The sequence below is a fragment of the Desmodus rotundus genome, chromosome 6 (genome assembly GCF_022682495.2).
Source record: "Desmodus rotundus isolate HL8 chromosome 6, HLdesRot8A.1, whole genome shotgun sequence".
Taxonomy (NCBI): domain Eukaryota; kingdom Metazoa; phylum Chordata; class Mammalia; order Chiroptera; family Phyllostomidae; genus Desmodus; species Desmodus rotundus.
The window spans coordinates 64,852,334-64,874,773 of record NC_071392.1 but is presented as its reverse complement, the minus strand read 5'-3'; the positions used below and the strand labels follow the sequence as shown (position 1 = coordinate 64,874,773).

The 22,440-nt window shown below is 36.8% G+C and overlaps 1 protein-coding gene across 8 annotated transcripts in view; it reads right to left on the bottom strand.

Moving 5' to 3' along the window:
* CFTR (CF transmembrane conductance regulator) overlaps positions 1 to 22,440 on the bottom strand; it is a 209,671-nt gene that overhangs the window by 175,199 nt on the left and 12,032 nt on the right. The window lies entirely within an intron of this gene.

The following is a 22,440-nucleotide window of genomic DNA, read 5'->3' as shown; positions in this document are numbered from 1 at the left end:
AAAAAAAAAAAAAACACAGCCCCAAAATAAGTAGATACTTGGAGTTTATAGCTTTCTGTAATTGCTAAAGTCCAGTCTCTACCACTTCAAATATGAAATGATCCATGAATGATAAGAAGATAGACTCTCAGTCAGCACCCTTACATAATTTTGTTACTATAGCACATGACACTCAGCATGCAGCAATGAGCTATTTGTTTAATAAATTGACTACATATATCTGGAGGGTTAATGAGTAATTTGTATCAATTTGTTTACCTAATTATCACATCTGCATTATTACTTGAGGGTAGGGATCATAACTTTCTTATTTTTTGTCTCCTTACCCCACATCTTAGATAACAATTTATGACAGAAACTAGTGAAGCTGGAATGGTAAATAATTAGGCAGGATACCCCAGCTATTTCCAAGTACATTGTTTCTAACTCTTATGGAAAGGCAGAATAATCTTCACAAAGATAAGTAAAACTACAAAGAAGGAAAAGAAAGAGGAGGGAAGAGGAGGAGAATTATGAAACAAAGAAATCATGTACAAAGAGAAATTTCTAAATGAAATTTGAATGAAATGTCATTTATTGAAGAAAGGAATTGAACTGGGAAGTAGTGACCCCCAAACATATGCTCTGTCCCTTAGCATCTTTTTCTTTTCTTCAGAGATTTCTAAAATTTTGTGTCATTCATACTTTGGTAATATGTCAAACTGCTTTTTAGTACCAGAAAATCAAACAGGTGCAGCTTCTTGTTTATACTTCCTTGGTCTCCCAACTTCTTCAGTTGGCCCCTGCCCTATGTTCCTGATGTCTCTCCAACTTGTCTTCCCTTAAAACTTAACTGAATTAGGGCCCAACTTGAAGGCTAAGTAATTTCATCAATCATTTCTTGCTAAGATATCAAGGAGTGACAATGGTTTAATGTCACTTTTTTCTATTTTCTTGCATTATTTGAATCTTAACAAGAGCCTTAACAAAAAGGATGATAATTAGGTTTCATCTTTATTGCCTAGTCTGATTCATTGGTAATTTTTCTCAGAGAACGAGAATGAAAATAGTTGGGAACTGTCTGAATACAGCAGTTGAAGAAGAACCACGATAATGCAGAATGTGCAGTAGCATCATCGAGAAGGCAATGTCACACCCACCCGGCACCATCCCAGTGCTAGACATAAGCCCTGGAAATAAACTTGGAAATATAGGTTAGGCTGTGGAAAATTGGGAAGAGCAATTTGGGATATAAACTCCATCTTGTTGGTTATGAGCTTTTGTAAACTTAACCCAAAAAATAAAAAAGTGAAGCAACTGTTTACTACTAAAAAAATGTACATGTATATAGCATTTTCCAAGGATCTTTCACAAACACTAGCACATTGTGATTTTAATTTTAAAATCTTGCTAGGTAGAACAAAAAGAGAACATTGTCCTATTTTAAGTATAAAATAATGAAGACCCAGAGATGCTAACTTGTCTGTTACTAAAGCAAAAACTATAGATTTTTACCATGCTTGTCTAACTTCCTTCCTTTACCACGCTCAACTTTCCCCATGTAGGAAAACTAAGCATAGAGAGTTATACAAGACAAAGAGCTGGGAGTTTAGCCTAGAAGCAAGAAGACCAAAAGCTGGCAGACTGCAGGCAGTGGTGTGGTATGCTGGCGAATCTTTAATCATCCTTTCTCCAGGGAAAAGAAAAAGCAAAAAAAAAAAAAGTGACATGTCATTTGTCAATTTCTCTGGCGTAAATAGATACACCTACTATGACAAATTATGAGCCACCAAATGTGAAGTCATCAAACACATACTTGGGAAGAGATACCCAGTTGCATGTCATAATATGAGAGTTTACCATTCAGATACTATGAACATAAATAACCTCAACAGTATGGATAATAGTAAGATATAAAATAGATAGTGAAAACTTTTGAGTTTTTATTGCCTTTGTTTTAATGTAATTTATTTAACTGTAAGTTTAGATTATTTCATTTTAATACCAGTTGTGCTTAACAACCAGCTTACAAATATCCTAAAATTTTAACTATAAGAAATGGCCAACTATAACAATTCACTGTTGCGAGATGATTGAAAGACTTGGAACAGGGTGATGTCCTTGAGGACAGAAAGAAAAAGGCCTATAGAAGATTTAGTAAAAGGAAAAATATATTCCATCTCTCAATAAACCTTGCATTTCACTGTTTGAAATTATTAAAATTTCACACTAAAATTACAAATAAATAGATTTTCACTATTTGTAAATATAATGCAAAAAAGACACTTTTAGGAAATTAAAAAAGTATTTTCATCTTTTTAAAAAATACATAACCATACATCTTTGGTCCACAAATAAAAGCTGAACACCATCCCTATAAATGAGTCTCCATCTCACTTTAGAACACAGTTTGTGGGCTGCTTTCACAAAACTTCCGGTGTTATCCGTGCCCATTTTAATATGTATGTTACACTATGATGTCTAGTTTTGATTATCAGGAGTTCCATATTGCAGCATAATCAAATAAAACATATTCAGTAGTATTAAAACATGTTAACCATTTATAATTATGAATATAATTTAGTATTTTTCTCACAGGTTCACCACAATAAGCCTGTATTTGTAAAACTGAAATAAAAACTTGACTTAAGGTAAATTATGAGAACTAAAAGAGATCAATTAACTTTGGCAATTACCAGAGTTATCTTAGCAAAAGAATTTATTCTGTGAGGTTAAACCAATAAAAATTGAACAAAATTTCTGCCCCATCAAGGAGTTTTCCATGCCTACCTCAAGCCAGTCTTAGAAATACAAAAACAAAAACAAAACACCAAAATTCCTGGATATCTATGGGATCTAGCAGAAGTAAGGCCTCCTTAAGTGTGGTTGGTAGGGTAATAACATGGGTGCAATAATTTATAGTTTTAATTTGAACATTTCACCTATGATGTCATATAGTGTGCTTGAGTGTGATATTTTTATGTTACAGAATTACCTTCTTATAATTTTGTAATTAAAAAAAGGGCCATTATTTGTGCTGGAGCCTGTATGAAATATTAGTTACCATAAAACTTCAACTACCACTGCTTGTGAGTGATCCTGAGTAGGTTAAGGTACTTAGATAGAATTTAGGGATGCCCAGACAGGATTTCTACTTCAGTATTCCTTCCATTAGAAATGAACTCCTGTCCAGGTGTTTCATGAAACAAAGCAGATACACCTGGAATAACCAAAAGCCATAAACCTTATTCCTCCTCTTCCTCAAATTTGCTCCCACTACCTTTTCCTTTCCTCTCACTTTTAATTGATCTTATCATTCTCCTTCATTCCTAAGCAGTCACTACATATTGACAATAAACCTTAAATTGGTTTACTTAGAAACGGTCATTTTCCAAAGTTCTGGCTATTTCTAACAGAAACTAGCTAATCATTAATTATGAGGTAGCAGATAGAGATCCCTAAGGTATACAGTGTTTTATAACTTAAAAGTTTCAAACCGACTTTGAAAAAAATTCTAGTACCACAGATACACTATTCTGTTCACTTAACTGTGAAAGGCTTCAGATTTTATTGAGGAAAAATGCTATCACTACGTTTTCTAAATAATATGTGCACATACATGCACAAAGATGTAACTGTATTTAATTAGTATCAATTTTAGGATAAAACTTCTAATCTTTGTATAGAGTGACTTGTAATTCCTTATAATAAAAAGAATGTCCCAATTATAGCTACTATTAAAGCCTTGATTTTCATGGAATCTATCCCCTTAAAGTCACATAATTAAAGCTTATAATATTTTTTCCATTTGACATTTGGGTTTTGTTAATACAACAGAGGCATCTCACATTTTCACCTGCTAAAATTTAAGATGAAGCTCAGGTATAAGATCTGTTTAGTTCAAAATGATTTTTGTTTGTATAAAAGAATCAGGCTTCCATAATATTTAACATTACTTGTTATTTAGCCAAATAAAATAGCAAATTAAACCTCTGGTTGCATGACACTTCTAAATACTAACAAATTCATACACTCAAAGACTAACAGCCTTTTTTTCTTTTTTTCATTGAATAATCAATACCTGAGGCCCTGACTCTTGTGGCTTAGTTGGTTGGACATCGTCTTGCAAAGCAAAAGATCTCCGGTTAGATTCCCAGTCAAGGCACACACCTGGCTTACGGGGTTTGGTCCCTGTTGAGATATGTACCAGAGGTAACCAATTGATCTTTCTCTTTAATAATGATGTTTCTCTACCTCTCTTTCTCCTTCCTTTCCCCTCTCTCTAAAAATAAATAAATAAAATATTTAAAAAGCTAAATAATACTTGAGGAACTAAGTGGAAATTACTCTAAAATTTGTGTAGATAAATTTAAAACACTAGAGGTTTTCTCATCATCCAATATATGTACCATGAGGTTTAAATAGCCAAAAAAGATCTGGATAGTCCTAGTTAAAGAAAATGTTGAAGTTCAGACAGAGGAAAGAGGGAAAATCATTAGAACAAAATATGGTAATAAATCTCAAACTTCTGCAGCATAGCTCTACTACTTTGCTTTAGTTATTTAGATAAATGGCTATGATAGGAAAAATTGACTTGACCAGAAGTCATTTCATCTCTATAAGGATTTTTTAGAACTTCATAAATAATACTTCAAATGTCACTGTTGTTTTATCAACTTAGATTTGATGTTACCTTATAGTCAGATATATTTTTCTCAATGAATTTTAGTGAAAATAAAACTGAGAGTGGTATCTAGCTCTCAAAAGGCCAATGTAAAACTTACAGGCTTCAATAATACACCCCAAAGTTACAGCACCAGAGTCAGGGCCAAGTTGGTGAGTACCTGTTCCTTGTTTCCACAAAGTATTTAAACAGTGTTTGCTGCTTTTCAATAAAATGGTGAATTTATAAGCAATAACCACTTCAGTCTGTTTGATCACCTTTAGGAAGTACATGCTTGCTAAAGATCAGCCATTTTTGAGTTAGAGAGTTAATTAGTCATGATGCCCTAATATACCAAGAGAATCATAGTTCAGTTTTTCTTTCTAGATGAGTAAACAGTAAAGTAAATGTAGTCAATAAATTTCAGAAGATCTGGAAAGATTTATTTTCTTCTCAATAAAAGACTGCAAACCAATTCTGAAAAATCTTCTGGAGGCCCAGAATTTAAAAGCATACCGGCATCCTAATGTAAATTAATTTAACTTCATACATAATGAAACCAAACATTAAATCTGCCCACTTTATGAAAATATTCTAAGTATAAATGTATTAGGAATGTAAGCATATTAAACAAATACCTAGAAATATATTTTCTTTTATGTTTACCTATATTTTGAATATTTAACAATGAGTATGTATAGCTTTGGAAATAAGGAGTAAATTCTTTTTATTTAAAGAACAAGGTACAGCCCTGGCTGGTATGACTCAGTGGACTGAGCACCAGCCTGAGAACCGAAGGCTCAATTCCCAGTCTAGGGCACATGCCTGGATTGAGGGCCATGTCCCCAGTAGGAGGCATGCAAAAGGCAACCACACATTGATGTTTCTCTCCCTGTCTTGCTCACTCCATTCCTCTAAATAAATAAATAAATAAATAAATAAAATATAAGAGAAAAAATAAAGAACAAGATACATATAATTATAATTCATTATTTGCTAAGGCTATCTATGAACCTAAACCTTCTGGTCAAATATGTTCTAACTCTATGATTCTCATGTAATGCTCACTATCAATAATTTCCCATAAAATGGCTTTTTTTCTTTCTTGATATGGCTGTCTGAATTAATACTTCATCTTACAGACCACAAAATCCCAGTAACCTGAGTCCTACTACAACTCTGTTACCGAAACAACTAATGATTTTAAGAAAAAAAAAAAAAAAGACCACCCCAGGTTTTAATCTTGTATTTATTTCCCAGCCATGTGACCTTGAAAAAGACTCTTCTTAGGATCTCTCAGCTGCATCTCTTCCTGGAAATAACTACCATGACTACCATACCTACTTTTCATGGGGACAAATACAAATACAAATGTTACCTATAAAACATTAAAACTGTATGTCACTAGAAACATCCTCCTATAAACTACTTGGCTTCAGTTTAACTTTCAGAACACTACAAATTATTATTATTGGGATTATAATGATAATAGCTTGCAGTAGACTCTGCAAAACTCTGTAAGTAGTTCACATACATTATTTCATCTGATCTCCACAACAATTCAAGAAGTCAGTCCCATTATTATCTCTATACTACAGATGAGTAACTGAGGTTAAAGTAGTCCAATAATTTGTCCAGGGCAGAGTTGAAATTAAAAAAACAGGACTGTGATGACAAAGCCTTAATTTGTGTCATATTTGTCATATTAGGACCAATTTTGTAAACTAGTAGACACTTAGATATAACACCAGAAGCACAAGCAACAACAACAAAAAAAGATAAATTGGGCATCATAAATATTTAACACTTTTATCCTTTGAACAATGTGAAGTGGAAAAATAACCCAAAGAATGGGAGAAAATTTTGAAAATAAAATAATACATCTGATAACTTGTATCTAGAATATATAAGGGACTCATAACTCAATAATAAAAAGACAAATAACCCAATTTAAAAATAGGTAAAAAAATCTGAATAGATATTTCCCCAAAGAAGAATATAAACAAACATCCAATAAAAACATGAAAGGTTGCTCAACATCATTAGCCATCATGGAAATGGAAATCAAAAGTGCAATGAAATACCACTTCACACCCACTAGGATGGCTGTAATCAAAAAGAAAGATAATAATGTGTGAAAAAATTGGAACTCTCATACTATGATGGTAGAAATGTAAAATGACAGAGCCATTTTGTAAAACAGTCTGAAAGTTCCCCAAAATATTAAACATATATTTTCCACAAGATGCTGCAAGTGTACTACTTGGCATATGCTCAAGAGAAATAAAAATGTCCACACAAAAACTAGTCCATAAATGTTCACAGCATCATTTATATAAGAGAAAAAATATAGAATCAATTCAATTATATATCAACTCCTGAATGGATAAATGTATATTCCTACAAACAGAATATTATTCAGCAATAAAAAGTATTAATATACAGATTCATGCTGTAACATCAATGAATCCTGACATATTACACTACATGAAAGAAGCCAGTGGAGAACCAAGATGGCAGCGTAGGTAGACACACTGCGCCTCCTCACACAACCAGAACTGACAGAAAATCGAACGGCAAGGAAGTCTGACAACAAGGAAATAAAAAATAAACATTCATCCAGACCAGTAGGAGGGGCAGAGACGGGGCAGCTGGGGCGGAGAGGACTCCCGTGGCCTTGGCGGGACCGAGACTGGCAGAGTGTGGGACAAACGGGGCAGGCAGTCTGACCACTAGCAGACCCTGCGGCCCCACATTCGCGCAGATAAACCGAGAGGGCCAGACTCAGAGTGGCGGAGAACGGGGCAGGCAGAGCAGCGGATAGTACCCCGCGGCCCCACACTCGGGCACAGATAAACCAGGAAGAACGGCAGGGAGCGAAGCAGACCATGTAACCCAGGGCTCCAGCGAGGGGAAATAAAGCCTCAAACCTCTGATTGAAAACGCCCGTGGGGGTTGGGGCGGCAGCAGGAGAGACTCCCAGCCACAAAGGAGAGGTCTTGGAGAGACCCACAGGGGCCTAGAGTGTGCACAAGCCCACCCACTCAGGAACTAGCACCAGAGGGGCCCAATTTGATTGTGGGTAGTGGAGTGAAAGATTGAGATCCAGTGGAGAGTGGAGCGGGCGCCATTGCTCCCTCTTGGCCCCTCCCCCACATACAGCATCACAGCGCAGCCACCAGTGTTACCCCGCCCTGGTGAACACCTAAGGCTCCACCCCTTTAAGTAACAGACTCGTCAAGACCAAAAAAAAAAAAAAAAAAATGGCCCAAATGACAGAACACTTCAAAGCTCCAGAAAAAATACAACTAAGCGACGAAGAGATAGCCAACCTATCGGATGCACAGTTCAAAACACTGGTTATCAAGACGCTCACAGAATTGGTCAAATTTGTTCGAAAACCAGATGAAAAAATGAAGCCTATGCTAAGAGAAACAAAGGAAAATGTACAGGGAACCAATAGTGATGGGAAGGAAACTGGGACTCAAATCAACGGTGTGGACCAGAAGGAAGAAAGAAACATCCAACCAGAAAAGAATGAAGAAACAAGAATTCGGAAAAATGAGGAGAGGCTTAGGAAACTCCAAGACATCTTGAAATGTTCCAACATCCGAATTATAGGGGTGCCAGAAGGAGAAGAGGAAGAACAAAAAATTGAAAACTTATTGGAACAAATAATGAAGGAGAACTTCCCCAGTCTGGCAAAGGAAATAGACTTCCAGGAAGTCCAGGAAGCTCAGAGAGTCCCAAAGAAGCTGGACCCAAGGAGGCACACACCAAGGCACATCATAATTACATTACCCAAGATTAAGCAGAAGGAGAGAATCTTAGAAGCAGCAAGAGAAAAGGACACAGTTACCTACAAAGGAGTTCCCATAAGACTGTCAGCTGATTTCTCAAAAGAGACCTTACAGGCAAGAAGGGGCTGGCAAGAAGTATTCCAAGTCATGAAAGGCAAGGACCTACATCCAAGATTACTGTATCCAGCAAAGCTATCATTTAGAATGGAAGGGAAGATAAAGTGTTTCTCAGATAAGGTCAAGTTAAAGGAGTTCATCATCACCAAGCCCTTATTATATGAAATGTTAAAGGGAGTTACCTAAGAAAAAGAAGATCAAAAATAGGAACAGTAAAAATGACAGCAAACTCACAGTTATTAACGACCACACCTAAAACAAAAACAAGAGCAAACTAGGCAAACAACTAGAACAGGAACAGAACCATAGAGATGGAGATCACATGGAGGGTTGTCAATAGGGGATTTGTAGGGGGAGAGGGGGGGAAAGGTAGAGAGAATAAGTAGTATAGATGATAGGTGAAAAATAGACAGGGGGAGGGTAAGAATAGTGTAGGAAATGTAGAAGCCAAAGAACTTATAAGTATGACCCATGGACATGAACTATAGGGGGAGAATGTGGGAGGGAGAGGGTGGGCAGGATGGAGTGGACTGAGGGGGGGAATGGGACAACTGTAATAGCATAATCAATAAATATATTTAAAAAAAAGAAAGAAGCCAGTGACAAAAGGCCACATTGTTCCATTTATATAAAATATATGAAATAAACAAATCTATAGAGGCAGAAAACAGATTATTATTTGCCTAGGACAGGGGAAGGAAGAGGTAATGGGAAATGATTGTATATGAGTATTGTGTTTCTTTGGAGGTGATAAAAGTGCTCTAAAATTGATTGTAGTGATAGTTAAACATCTCTGTGAATATATTAAAAGCCAGTCAATTATATAGTTAAAATGGGTTAATTGTTTAGTATGTGAACTATATCTCAATAAAGCTGACATTAACAAAAACAACATAAAGGCTTCTGTTCAAGATGGCAGCAGAGGTGAATGTGGTGTTTGCATCTTCCCACATCCATATCAGTATTACAAATAAACTACAGAATGACCATCATTTAGAACTGCCTGATTCAACTGAACAGAAGTCCTACAATATAAAGGATATAAAGAAGATATAAGGATATAAAGAAGAAGCCACGTCAAGAAAAGTAGGAGAAGTGGAGACACATAATGGACTGACCCCACACCCACATGTGGCAGTTAAAAATTGAGAGAGATATTTCAGCTGCATGGTCTCTCCTGAGTAGAGACCTTTACTGAGGGGTCCCGGCCAACACCAGGCCCCCCAGCCCAGAATTCCAGTGCTGGAAAGAGAAGTCCCATAATTTCTGGCATTAAAAACAAGTGGAGTTGTGGCTGAGTGAGACAAAAGTCTCCTGGAGTCCGAGGTGTTCCTATTAAAGGGTGTGTGCACAGACTTATATGGACTCACTTGCTATGAGCTCCAGCACAGAGGCAGCAGCTTGAAAGATGCCCAGGACATACAGAGAGGAACTGAAGTGTCTAGCATCTGGGCAAAAGTTGGGGAGCAGCATTCTGTCAGACTGAAGTGCTGGCAGAGGTCATTGTTTGTTTGCTGAACTCTCACCCCATAGAGCTTGTAGGTGGGTACCATATCTAAGTCTCCACTAATTTGGCTAACCTTGATCTCTCTGCCCTGGTGAATCCCTGAGACCGTGCCCCACCCAACATGAGGGCCCACCCAGGCTGTTTCCACTGGCTTTTCTGTACAACTGGCCTCTCTTGGCTCATGCTACTGACTTTATTAAAATCTCTCAAAGGTTCACAAACCCCAAACAAGCAACATCTGGCCTGTATGCAGGCCTTGTACCTCTTGCTAAGTGTCCTGCCACTAGTGGCAGCCAGTCCTGGTTAACAGCTTGTTCTCTCCCAGGCAATATACAGGCAGCAGCAATCAGCAGAACACTATGTAGCTCATGGGGGGTGATCCTGGGCAGGATACATGTGGCAACTGACCTTGGTTGTACCTCCTGGGATGCCCCAGAGTTAGCACACCCAGTGTGCAGCTTCAGACCATGCCAAAGTACCACCCAAACACATCCATAATCAACACACTTAAGAGGCAGACTCAGCAGGCACCAGAGCCCAACTTAAGTCCTGTTCCATGGGGTCAGCCCCTATGCATCAGATCCTGTGCTGTGTTCACTACCAGTTCTCACAGCTAATCAGCCTGCAGATGAATCCTTCCCAATGAGGTACCCAAAGCAATTAACCAAAAGAGGAGAGTTCATGCAGTCCACCTAGGGGATGCACCTGGAGCACCCAGCTTGGGTGACTGGGGAGGCTGTGCCACTGGACACTATAGGACACTTACTATATAAGGATACTCTACCAAGTCTGGGAGATGTAGCAGGTCTCCCTGATACATGGAAACAAACACAGGGAGGTGGCTAAAATGAGGAGACAAAAAACATGTCCCAAATGAAAGAACAGAACAAAACTCCAGAAAAGGAACTAAATAAAATGGAGACAAGAAATCTATCATATGCAGAATTCAAAATACTAGTTACAACAATGCTCAGTGAACTGAGGGGAAGAGTAGATGAATAATGAAAACTTCAACAAAGAGATAGGAAACATAAAAATGGAGATAGAAAACAAAAAACAACCACTCAAAAATGAATTATACACTAACTGAAATGATAAATACATTACAGGACATCAATAGTAGAATAAATGAATCAGAGGATCAGATCAGTGATTTGTAGGATATGGAAGCAGAAAACAATCATAACAGCAAAAAGAAAAAAAAATCCAAAAAATGAGGATAGTGTAAGGAGACTCCGAGACAAGTTCGACAACTTCAAGCATACCAACATTCACATCATGGGGATGCCAGAGGGAAAAGAGAGAGAACAAGGAATGGAAAACCTATTTGAAAAAATAATGACTGAAATCTTCCCTAACCTAGTGAGGGAAATAGATATATAAGTCCAGGAAGCACAGAAAGTTTCAATCAAGATGAACCCAAAGAGGCCCACACCAAAAGACATCATAATTTAAATGTCAAATGTTAAAGACAAAGAGAAAATCTTAAAAACAGCAAGAGAAAGCAGTCTGTTACCTACAAGGGAGCTCCCATAAGACTGTCAGCTCATTTCTTAACAGAAACTTTGTGGACCAAAAGGAATTGGCATGAAATAGTCAAGGTGATGAAAAGCAAGTACCTACAACCAAGTTTACTCTACTCAGTAAAGCTATCATTTAGAATCAAAGGAGAGATAAAGAGCTTCCCAGACAAGAAAAACCTAGAGGTTATCACCACCAAACCAGTGTTACAAGAAATGTTAAAGTGTGTTCTTGAAGAAGAAGAAGAAAAAAAGATAAAAAATATGAGTAATAAAATGGCAACAAATATATAGCTATTGTACTTTAAAAAAATACTTTTCCTTGTTCTACTGACATTTTCAATGACAGAAAACTGATGGATACCTAGAATAACCTACTGTGGCTGTAGAGTATTTTAATTCATCAGACAACTTTCCCATCATTTTTTTTTTTTAAACTCTCATGTCACTCCTACTGGAAGGAGAACCTTATGGCCTCCATTTTAGAGATGGGGAAATGAGAGTTCACATTGGGAAAAAGATAGCTAGTCAGCCAATTTCAGAACTGATATTACTCAAATTACATGAAACTCAACAGAGGAGGTGTGAAGGGGGGAATTGTGAGGTAAAATGAACTGTGACTGTGTTTTGTGAAAAATACTTCTTATTCATAGTTATGACAAATGACATAAACACCTTGTACATCTTGTTCCTTGAATCTTCTGACTAAGCCGGACCTTTGGACTGGGCTAAAAACCAACATTGTTTTACAAATAATAGTTTGTACACCCAGCAGGAAAGCAGACATTCTCACCAAAGGACTGCTTCCAGAGTCTCCATCAGAAGATGGAATCAGTAACCCATCCTATACAGATTGTTAGCAGCAATAGAAATTCTTTTTTTCTATCATGCAATTATTCCTTTCCTTTTGTCATTAAAACACCCTGCTCTCTCCTTGCAATTAGGACACTATTTGGGTTTCTGTCTGAATCTTGTCCCCAAATTTCAGTTCTTTGATCCTAAATAACACTTTTGCCTCAAAAAAGGGGAGGGGGAAGAAAGGAAGAGAGAGAAGAGAAAGAAGGAAGGCAGGAAGGGAGGGAGGGAGGGAGGGAGGGAGGGAGAAGGGGAGAAAGAAAGTAGGAAGAAAAAAAATACAGAAATCAACTCTCAATATCAATTTGAAAAGTTTTCCCAAACATTGATTTTTTGCTCTTAGAACAGGTAAAATGTAAATTCTTAGATTGACTTTGACACTCCAAGCCCTTTCAGATATATTAATGCTTGGGTGGCTACTGCAAGTGATTAAGACTACATAGCTCATGGTTTGGTGACATGCAACAGGAGTTGTGTAAACTGTTTATTTCCTGTCTCCCCAAAGCAACACAATTTCTGGAACTACTGTGAATGCAGAAAAGTGGTGATGGTGATAGTATTGTCAAGAAACTGAGGAGTAGGTGCCATTAATAAGTAAACCTAATTCACTCACATGATACAGGTTTCAGCGACTCAATCAAATGAGAGACAACAAACAATGGTACAAAATATTCCACCCATCTTGACAGAGACCAAAGAAACAAAGCATAGTGATTTATAGACTGTGCACATGTACTTTAGAAAAGTAGCCTCACAGTATTGCTCCACAGTTTTAGTTTTATTTTCATTCTATCTGGGCATAAAACCACTAACGAAAGGCACACAATTGATTGTAGCTAAAACAACTGACTAGAAAGATTGGATAATTAACTTCCCTTTAAAACTGTTGCATTCTGCATGACTTAACTTTTAGGAGCTCTCTACAAACTAGAAAGACAGTGATACCATTGCTTTCAAATTTCTGATTTTTATTTCCATTGGCAATAAGAAATATATTTGAAACCAAGAAAATAAGGAAGAGGAGACATGGAGTGGTCCTAAGATTTTATGGCAGATAATGCCACTTGGCTACCGGCTGGCATTTGTAAAAGCTTACAGAAAGAGATTTGTGTGATTGTCAGACCTCACCATTATAACTATTATTTTAGACAATCACACACCAGAGAACAGAGCAGTGAAGCAGTTTGAAGCATGCCCAGTGGTAGCTGAAAGGGAGGAAGGAAAACAAGTTCTGCCTCTTCTCTCTAAACTAGGAACAAAACACACCTCACATGAGTGATAGAAGGTCATCTCCCACATGATATATTGATTTAACTTTGCTGGTATTTGTTTTATAATTATCCCATTTATTTGGTATCCTTTCCTTTTTCCAGAACTCTGAATCCCTTATTGAAGCTTTGTTCACCTGGTTTGTTTGAACACCACAGCTAGGACCCAAAGTAAACATTCTCTAATGGGCTTTTCCATCCTTTGGCAATGAAATGCCCACATCCTTTCTAGGCTATGACTTTTATTCTGGAATTAACTTAACATCTGGAAACAAAGATACTTGATTTGTTTTGCCTTGAAAAGTGGTTCTTGCAGTGTGAAGATGACACTGCTCTTATGGGGACAGAAATCCACTGAGCAGCTCTGTGTTGTGGGACGACAGATCTGTTTGTCGTGAGCCACCAGAAGCAAAGCACATGCTAGGCGCTTGTAACCCTCAACATCCAAATGACTTAGGCTTACACTTCCCTCACTGTGTGTACAAAAATTTTCACTGCCTATTAAATCCTCTCTGACACCTGCTTTCTAGTAACTACCTTGAGACAACTTTTCTCAAAGTTAAAAAATGCAATATAATTTCACCCAACATTGTTTATTTGAGGATGTTTACTTATTTATTTTGCTTCATAGATGGAATGATAAATGGAGGTTAGAGGCAACTTTGGAAATGTTTTTAGATGATGATTACATGCTTCCAGGATGACAATGAAACAAGCTGCATCAGAAGACAAAGCAAGTGATTTTTTTAATTTGGTCATGATAAAGTTGGTTTCTAAGGTTCTGCTTGGAATCACCTAACCAGATGATCAGTCAAATCCATAATTTCCTTCATTTATCTCAATCTCCTTTTCACTCTGGTTTGTTTAGGCTCCCTGCTTGGGTAGACTGCTACACTACTGCTACTCAGGACTGTTCCTCAGAGGGGTCAAAGAGCAGCAGGGTACTGGGTTCAGACCTCCCAGCTGTAGACAATTTCCATCTGCAATCTCTATATGGATTTGGAGATTGGTGACATTTTAACTCTGTTTATCTTCTGTTGTTATTATTTCACCCTCTAGAAAAACAAACTGCAAATTATAGCATTAAGAGGTAAATTTACATCTTTATTTCTTCCACCTTCGGTGAGGGGAAGTACATGTCTGTAGACATATTATATGACTCAAGATTTAAGTTTCTGACCCTATTCCTGAGGTCGTGGAGCGATATTAATGCTATTTTTCCTTTTATTGGAGACTTTACATTACTGAAAGAGACACTGAAGTAATACTCCTCAGAGGTACAGGGGAGGAGAGCAGTGGCTTACCGCTCACTTGTCTTCCCTGTAAATCCCAGAAAAAAGGAGCATGACCTGGGCAGGGAATAGAGACGGCTATTGGTTCAAGATTTACCAACAAAATAAGACTCTATTGCAAGAGCTTTACTTTAAATCCACTTTGCTTATTCTTTACATCTTTTCTTCATATAAGCAACATATAGGTAAATAAAAGTCCACAAAATACCCCAAATAGCTCCCTCTCCAACCCCCTAACCCCCCAAAATCACTGCTGCAGCAAAACACAATAATTAATTATTGAATACTTAACTGATCTTAATAAGCAATTTAGGAGTTCAAAATGCTCGCCCTTGCAATGAAGTCTTTAAAAACAGAAAGTATAAGACAAATCATGATCATTTAGTAAAAATCATTTTATAGGCATTTAAGAATAATTGTGACCTCGGAACATCATATTTCCTGCTTCCATGTGCACTTTACGAAAGTAAACTTTAAAGGAAACATTGAGCCAGATTCTCTTCCTTTGAACTCTGCAGGAGCTCTCACTGGAAGAAACCACTGACGATAAGGCGGCTCTTAATTTTTTAAAGAATTCTCCAATTATCATGATTTTGGTGGCACATTTTTTGGTTTTGCACTAATACCAACCAAGTGCCAGGTCACACTGAAGAAAAATAAATAACTTCTTAAAATAAAACTTGAACTCTGTTTCCACAAAACCTCAAATGCATTAAAATAGTTTCACATAAATTATGTATGGGAGTCTCTATAATCTCAGTTTAATTTCCTCCCATGTGCTCCATTCTCTCCTGTACGTCTTCCACCTGAGTGGTTACTAAAACTTGTCTTTTTACTCATCTGCCAATTCCTCCTGACTCTCGCACACTAGACTATAAATTCCCCTGGGGCAAACACTTTACAGATTTGTTTTTACTGCTGTAGATCCTGAACTTTCCACAGAGCATAGCACATAATCATGACTCAATTATCTTTTTAAGTTGTCAAATTAATGTTACCACATTACACTTTGTTTGCTAGTTTATACCCCTAATGTGACTAACTTTTTGAGGACACTGTAAGTGTAATATAGATCTTTGTCTTGTACAGTACCTGGGATAGCAAAAAATGGAACAAATCAATGTGCTAACTAATTTTTTACTCAAACATGATATGTATATAGCCCATGTGAGGACACAGATATGGTTGCAAATAACTGTTGGTCAAATGTATTAAAAGGCAGAACATTTCACAAGTAGGTGGTAAATGCAAGACAAATGTGCAGGTGTGTACATTTGCTCAGGAACTGTTCTTTAATATTTATGTTCCTTTTTTGAGTCATAACTTAAAGTTGACAATCCTAAAACTTCCACTCAAGATTACTTCATTCTCTTCCATAAAATATTTTAATTTTTAACACTCTTCACTACCAAAGCATTCTTCCTAATGTCTGGCCTTCATTCTATTTATTCTTAGTGGAGATGGCCAACATTTCATAAAGGGAAAGTCATTCTTCAGTCTATTAAAAGAAAATGCTCCCTTTATTTTGACCTTCCTTGACAGTTCCCCTATCATGCCATTTGATATACTCTGCATTGTCCCTATGTTATTTATGTTCCATTATAGATAAGGCACAGATAGCTTTTAAAAGATTTCATAAATTAGAGTAACCCCCTACATATATTATACTTCATAGTCTCAAATTGCTTCCATATCTCATTCTGTTCCTGAAGACTCATAATTATGGATTGAATTGTGCTCCCCTCAAAAAAGATATATATGAATCCTAACTCCCAGTATCTCAGAATGTAACCTTATTTGGTGATAGGATCTTTACAGAGGAGATCAAGTTAAAATGAATGCATTAGAGTGGGCCTTAACCCAATATGACTGGTGTCCCTAAAAAAAAGGGGGGGGAAATTTGGATTGGACATAGAGACAGGCACACAGGGAGAATACCACATGAAGATAAAAGCAAAGGTGAAAATGAGGCTACTTCACATCAAAGAACAGCAAAGAGTGCCAGCATATCACTAGAAGCTGGGAGAGAGTATTTAACGCACTCTCCTTCACAATCTCAGAAGAAACCAAACACGGTGATCTTGATCTCAGTATCAAACTTTCAGCCTTCAGAACTGTGAAACAATAAATTTCCATAGTCTACATCACTCACTTTTTTGTACTTTGTTAGAGCAACCCTAGAAAACTAACACAATAGTCGTAAGAAATGGGGAAAATCCATGTTCAGACAATGCACTCAGAGGGGCAAGTGAACAAAGGTGACACTCTTTTGACAAAAGCCACCAATAAAGTAAAGAGAGGCACTGGGTCCAGTTCACAGAGGAGGAGGCTTCAGTTTAGAGAATTACTTTCTTGGAGCTTGAGGTAAAGATAAAAAGGTATTAATTATAATAATCATGTCGATGATAGTATTTAACATTTATTAAAGAAGCATTCTATGTCTGGCATAATTAGCTGTCACTTAATGCATGAGAAGTGCTTACAGAGTAGAATGGCCAATTTTATGTCAATTTAGACATTGTTTTGGGATGAGATTTACATTTAAATCAGTAAAACTTGGGTAAAGCAGATTGCCCTCCATAATGTGAGTGGGCCTCACCCAAACAGTTGAAGGTCTGAATAGAACAAAAAGGCTAACATCCCCAATCAAGAGGGAATTCTGTTGTAGACTGCATTCAGAATCATACTGGATCATCCGCTTTCCTGGGTCTTTAGCATACCAGTCCACCCTGCAAATTATGGATTTGCCTGCCTTCCTAATCATGTGAGCCACTTCCTTATAATAAATAAGAATGTCTACACCTACAGATTGATAAATGATATATATAGATGACAGATATAGATATAGATGATATCAATATAGATATAGATATAGATAGATTAGATATAGATATGATACAGATATAGACATAGACATTTCCTGTTGGTTTTGTTGCTTTGGATAAATTCACACATTAAACATTCAACAAATGTTAAATATTATATTTCTGAGCTGTGTTAAGATGAGGATGGCTCGTTATACTGATGAGCATAACATCATCAAAAGGTTAAGTAAATTGCCTAGGATCATATTGTTATTAATGTCACATAGTGAGGATTCCAGCCAAGTCTGCCTGATACCAATGTACATGTTTCTTCTACTATATACTGCCACCTGAGAGCTGAAATTGAGGATAAAGTAGAACATGAACTTATTTCTGAGGGTATAGAATGGGTGAAATGAGGAACTCAAGGGGAGATGAAGAACAACCAATATGGGAGAAAGTAGCTCAGTGGTTTTCAAACTGTGGGACCCAACACCTGGTGTTCCCCAGAAATACTTCATGGAGTTCACCAACTTTTGATTTGAAATATCAATATTTTAAGTATGTTTTAGTAAATTAAAAATAGGAATAAAAACATCATACATTCTCAAATGTGTTATAAGAAGCCGCATGACAGCTAAGGAACTAAAGGAAGGTAGGGCAGGAGTGATTGAGCAATAAAGAGAAAGGATGCATGGACATGGACAGCAGTGTGGTAACTGCTGGGGGTCAAGAGTAGAAGGGGACTAAATGGTAATGAAAAAAATTACAATATATATATTTTTCATTTTAGCACAATGGATTCATCCAAACATTAGCCTGGACTGCCAGGCTAATCCATTTAGTGTCCATTATGTGGAAAAACTTCCTCTGACATCTCTTTGCCCACATTTAAAAATATTACAATCTGTCATTGATTATTTCCACACTACATAAGTAAGCATGTCGCTACAGACACATGTGGGCCAAGCTCAGTTTAAATCTCTGGCATGCCTGCTTATATAACATTGCATCCCAGCATGAGGGATGGAATGAGAGATGTATGCAACCCCCAGAAAACAGCAAGCCACGTGTGATATTATCATGGTTTTACAATACTTTACCATGCTTGCTCAATAACAAGGTGGCATTGATTATAAGACTCACCATCAGTTTAATAATAGCCTTTCCAAAAAGAAATGTAACATTAAATATACAGTTTTTAAGGAAATTTTTAGTATTACATACCTATTCATAAAATTACCTACCACTTTCTTCTTCAGTATCATAATTAAAGTTTTCTCTAAGCCTTCTTCACATTCAAGTCAAAGACATTCTTTTGAATCACTCTTGGCTATTCACAGCTATAAGTAGGGTTTACATTCTTAACACCTTCACCTGTAGGACAGGCTGTATAATTTCAAAGAATAATAAAGTGCTGAGCTTGGCAATTTCTACTTTAATTACAGTGCTTGGTATGCCCAACAAACTTCAGAGTAAATATTAACCATCTCTTTCAAAACTAGACCACAGAGTAATCTTTCTCAAGAAATTTCAAGCAAGAAACTAGTTAGCCCTGTTGGTGTGGCCCAGTGGCTTGGGTGACGTCCTGCGAACCAAAGTCACTGGTTTGATTCCCAGTCAGGGCACATGCCTGGGTTTCAGGCCAGGTCCCCAGTTGGGAGGGAAAGAGAGGCAACAGATAAATGTTTCTCTCACACATTGATGTTTCTCTCCCTCACTTTCTCCCTCACTTACCCTCTCTCTAAAAATAAATAAATAAAATCTATATAAAAAAAAAGAAACTAAGGTTAGAAGTCAACCTTGTGGGGTGCAACCAATGCAAATAATTTAACTGAGGTCACAAGAATATATTCCTTCTATGTATTGCTAAAATATTACAATTTATTCCTGGGTCTGAGAGATGACAAGTTTCTTTCTTTGAAGCTCTAATTGGCTTTAATTAAGCAACTATGAATCAGGCAACATCCCACCTAGCAACTAGAACTTGCTCCTTGACAAGATTCTTTTAACATCAGTTATAAGAAGCATCTCAATTTCAGAACCATGGCATTGTGAAAAACACAAGCATGTAGGAACAAGAAAATAGCACACATACGTGTCATGTAATCCTACCAGCCATTATTGTGCAGTAGGAAGCTTACTTTACCTTTGTATTTATGGAAATGCTATTGTCTTTTATTGTCAATTTTATTTGTATATATTGCTGTTCCATGGAAAATTTCATTCTGAAATTAAAATTCACTGATAAAAGTATTGTTTTTAAAAAATATTGTGAAAACCACTGCACTAAGAAAATCCAAGAATTATATATACAAAGTGTCAAACATGAAGTTGAAGAACCATCTGCCAGGTGATTCTGACTCTTGCTTCAGCCCAAAGAAAGAGAATAAGGGGAACCATAGAGAAACAGATGACCTGAATGATAAACTAGGGATGATTGGTGATCACAGATGGACACAATGGAGGGTGTGAGTGGTGACGAAAGGAACACTGAATTGACTAAACCTGGAATGTAGCTGAGGGCAGAAGTTAGTAAGGTAAGAAGAGTAGATGCAAATACTCAACAGAAAGCCTGGCTCAGTAGGTTTGAGAAAGCAATGAAGGGTGATGGCTAGTACCTGATGGAAAAAATCCAGGTAAGTAGGGCAGTGTGGGTCAAGTGTTGCGCAACTGACAATGTGTGGCTACTGGCGTGCTTTTGGCTGACCACATCTTTCCCTCTTCAACTAGACATTTAGAATCCTAAAGACCTCATTAGCCTAGGACAACACTTCCTCCTACCTCAGCACAAGACCTAAAGTAGGTTGTTGCAGGGACTTCTGCACATCAGTAATGGGAGGGCACTTTCAACAACTGAGTCTAATGTCTATTTAAATAATATGATTTATAATGCCTGTATCAAAACATAACAAATTTTGGAAAGAAGAAAATGAAGAAAAACCTATGTACAAAAGGAAGTGAAATCATATAATTCACCAAATACATTCTAGTTTTTTGGATATTGTGATATACTGGTTAAGAATAGAGTCCTAAATTTAGATGAATCTAAGTTCATATCCTGACTTCACGGTAATTAGCTGAGTGACCTTGTGTAAACTCTTTAATCTCTCTATATCTCATACACCTTATATGTAGAATCTATCTAGACTTGTTAGAAAAATTCACTGAGATAATATGTATGACCCCTGGTACATGGAAAGTGCTTAGTATGCTAGAAGATAGAGGGAGAGGGAGGCAGAACTGCAGATTTCAAGAACCATTTAAGAAGAAATTTTCAATTTTATGGCAAATTGAACTATATGTATGTATTTATTGTTAATTTGCTGAAAAATAGTGAAATTTCAAAATTCTCTTCCTTGGACCCAAAGGTTTAAAAGAGGATGTTAGGAAAAAGCAGTTTAATGGAGCTGTGAGATGATGAAATCACCACAATATCCCACATTTTATGATTATGCTGTGAAATCCAGTTTCTGTTCTCAAATCTGTCATTTTCAAATCTTTTTTTAAAAGCCAGTCTCTACTTCCAAGGGAGAGGGAAAGGCTGATTATTTTTTTAAAGATTTTATTTACTTTTAGGGAGAGAGGAAAGGAGGGTAGAAATAGAGGAAAAGAAACATCAATGCGTGAGAGATACATTGATCGTTGCCTCTCACATACCCACAACTGGGGACCTGGCCTGCAGCCCAGGCATGTGCCTTGACTGGGAATCGAACTGGTGACCTTTCAGTTTGCAGGCCAGTGCTCAATCCACTGAGCCACAACAGACAGGGCTCAAATCTTTTACTAAGTTTGAGAAGCTGTAGTTAGACAATTTAAACCCATTTTCTTAAGACTGAACTAATGGTTGTCAGATTTTAATAGGCAAAAGGAATCACCTGAAATGTAATAAACAACAACAAAAGAAGACTGTGGTTGCCCTCTCCCAGAGATTCTGATTTAGTAAGTATACAGTGTGATCTAGGAATCTTCATATTTAATGTGATGTATATAAATATAACTATTATAAAATTAAGATATTGTTTTAATAATTATTCATGTATTTTAATTTAATAAATAAGATACATATATTCTAATATAGTTTTAGAGCAGGTGGTTGGCAGATCACAATTTGAGATGTATACCTCTAAAACTTAGAATACTGTTAATTATGAAGAGCTCCTAGTTTTAAAAGCCCAAATATTTATGTGAAAAATTTCTTTACCCTAATTCTAGCTAGATTTCCCTTTCAACAGAATAACTAAACTTTGATCAAATGTTCCTTAACAGCAGATATGGTAGCTCATTTTTTAAAATAACTTATTCATGTCTACTCATCCCAGAATCTGACTTCTACTCTGCATTAATAGTGTCTTTCTTCAACAGAGTGTGATGAAGGAAACACAAGAGTTATGTTTGTTGGTACCTTTGGCAGCAGCAAAAATGACTGAATTAGCAAAACCTTGTATGAGTTCAGAAAGGATGCCAATGACCAAAAACTGAATGACCTCCATGCCCCACCCTCCCTATGCACCTGATCTCGCCCCAAGCAACTGTTATATTGTTTCCCTGGATGAAAAAAGTCCTCAAAGGGAAACATTTTGCTGATGTAGAAGAAGTGAACAAAAAATGGCAAAAGCACTAAAAGGCATCAAA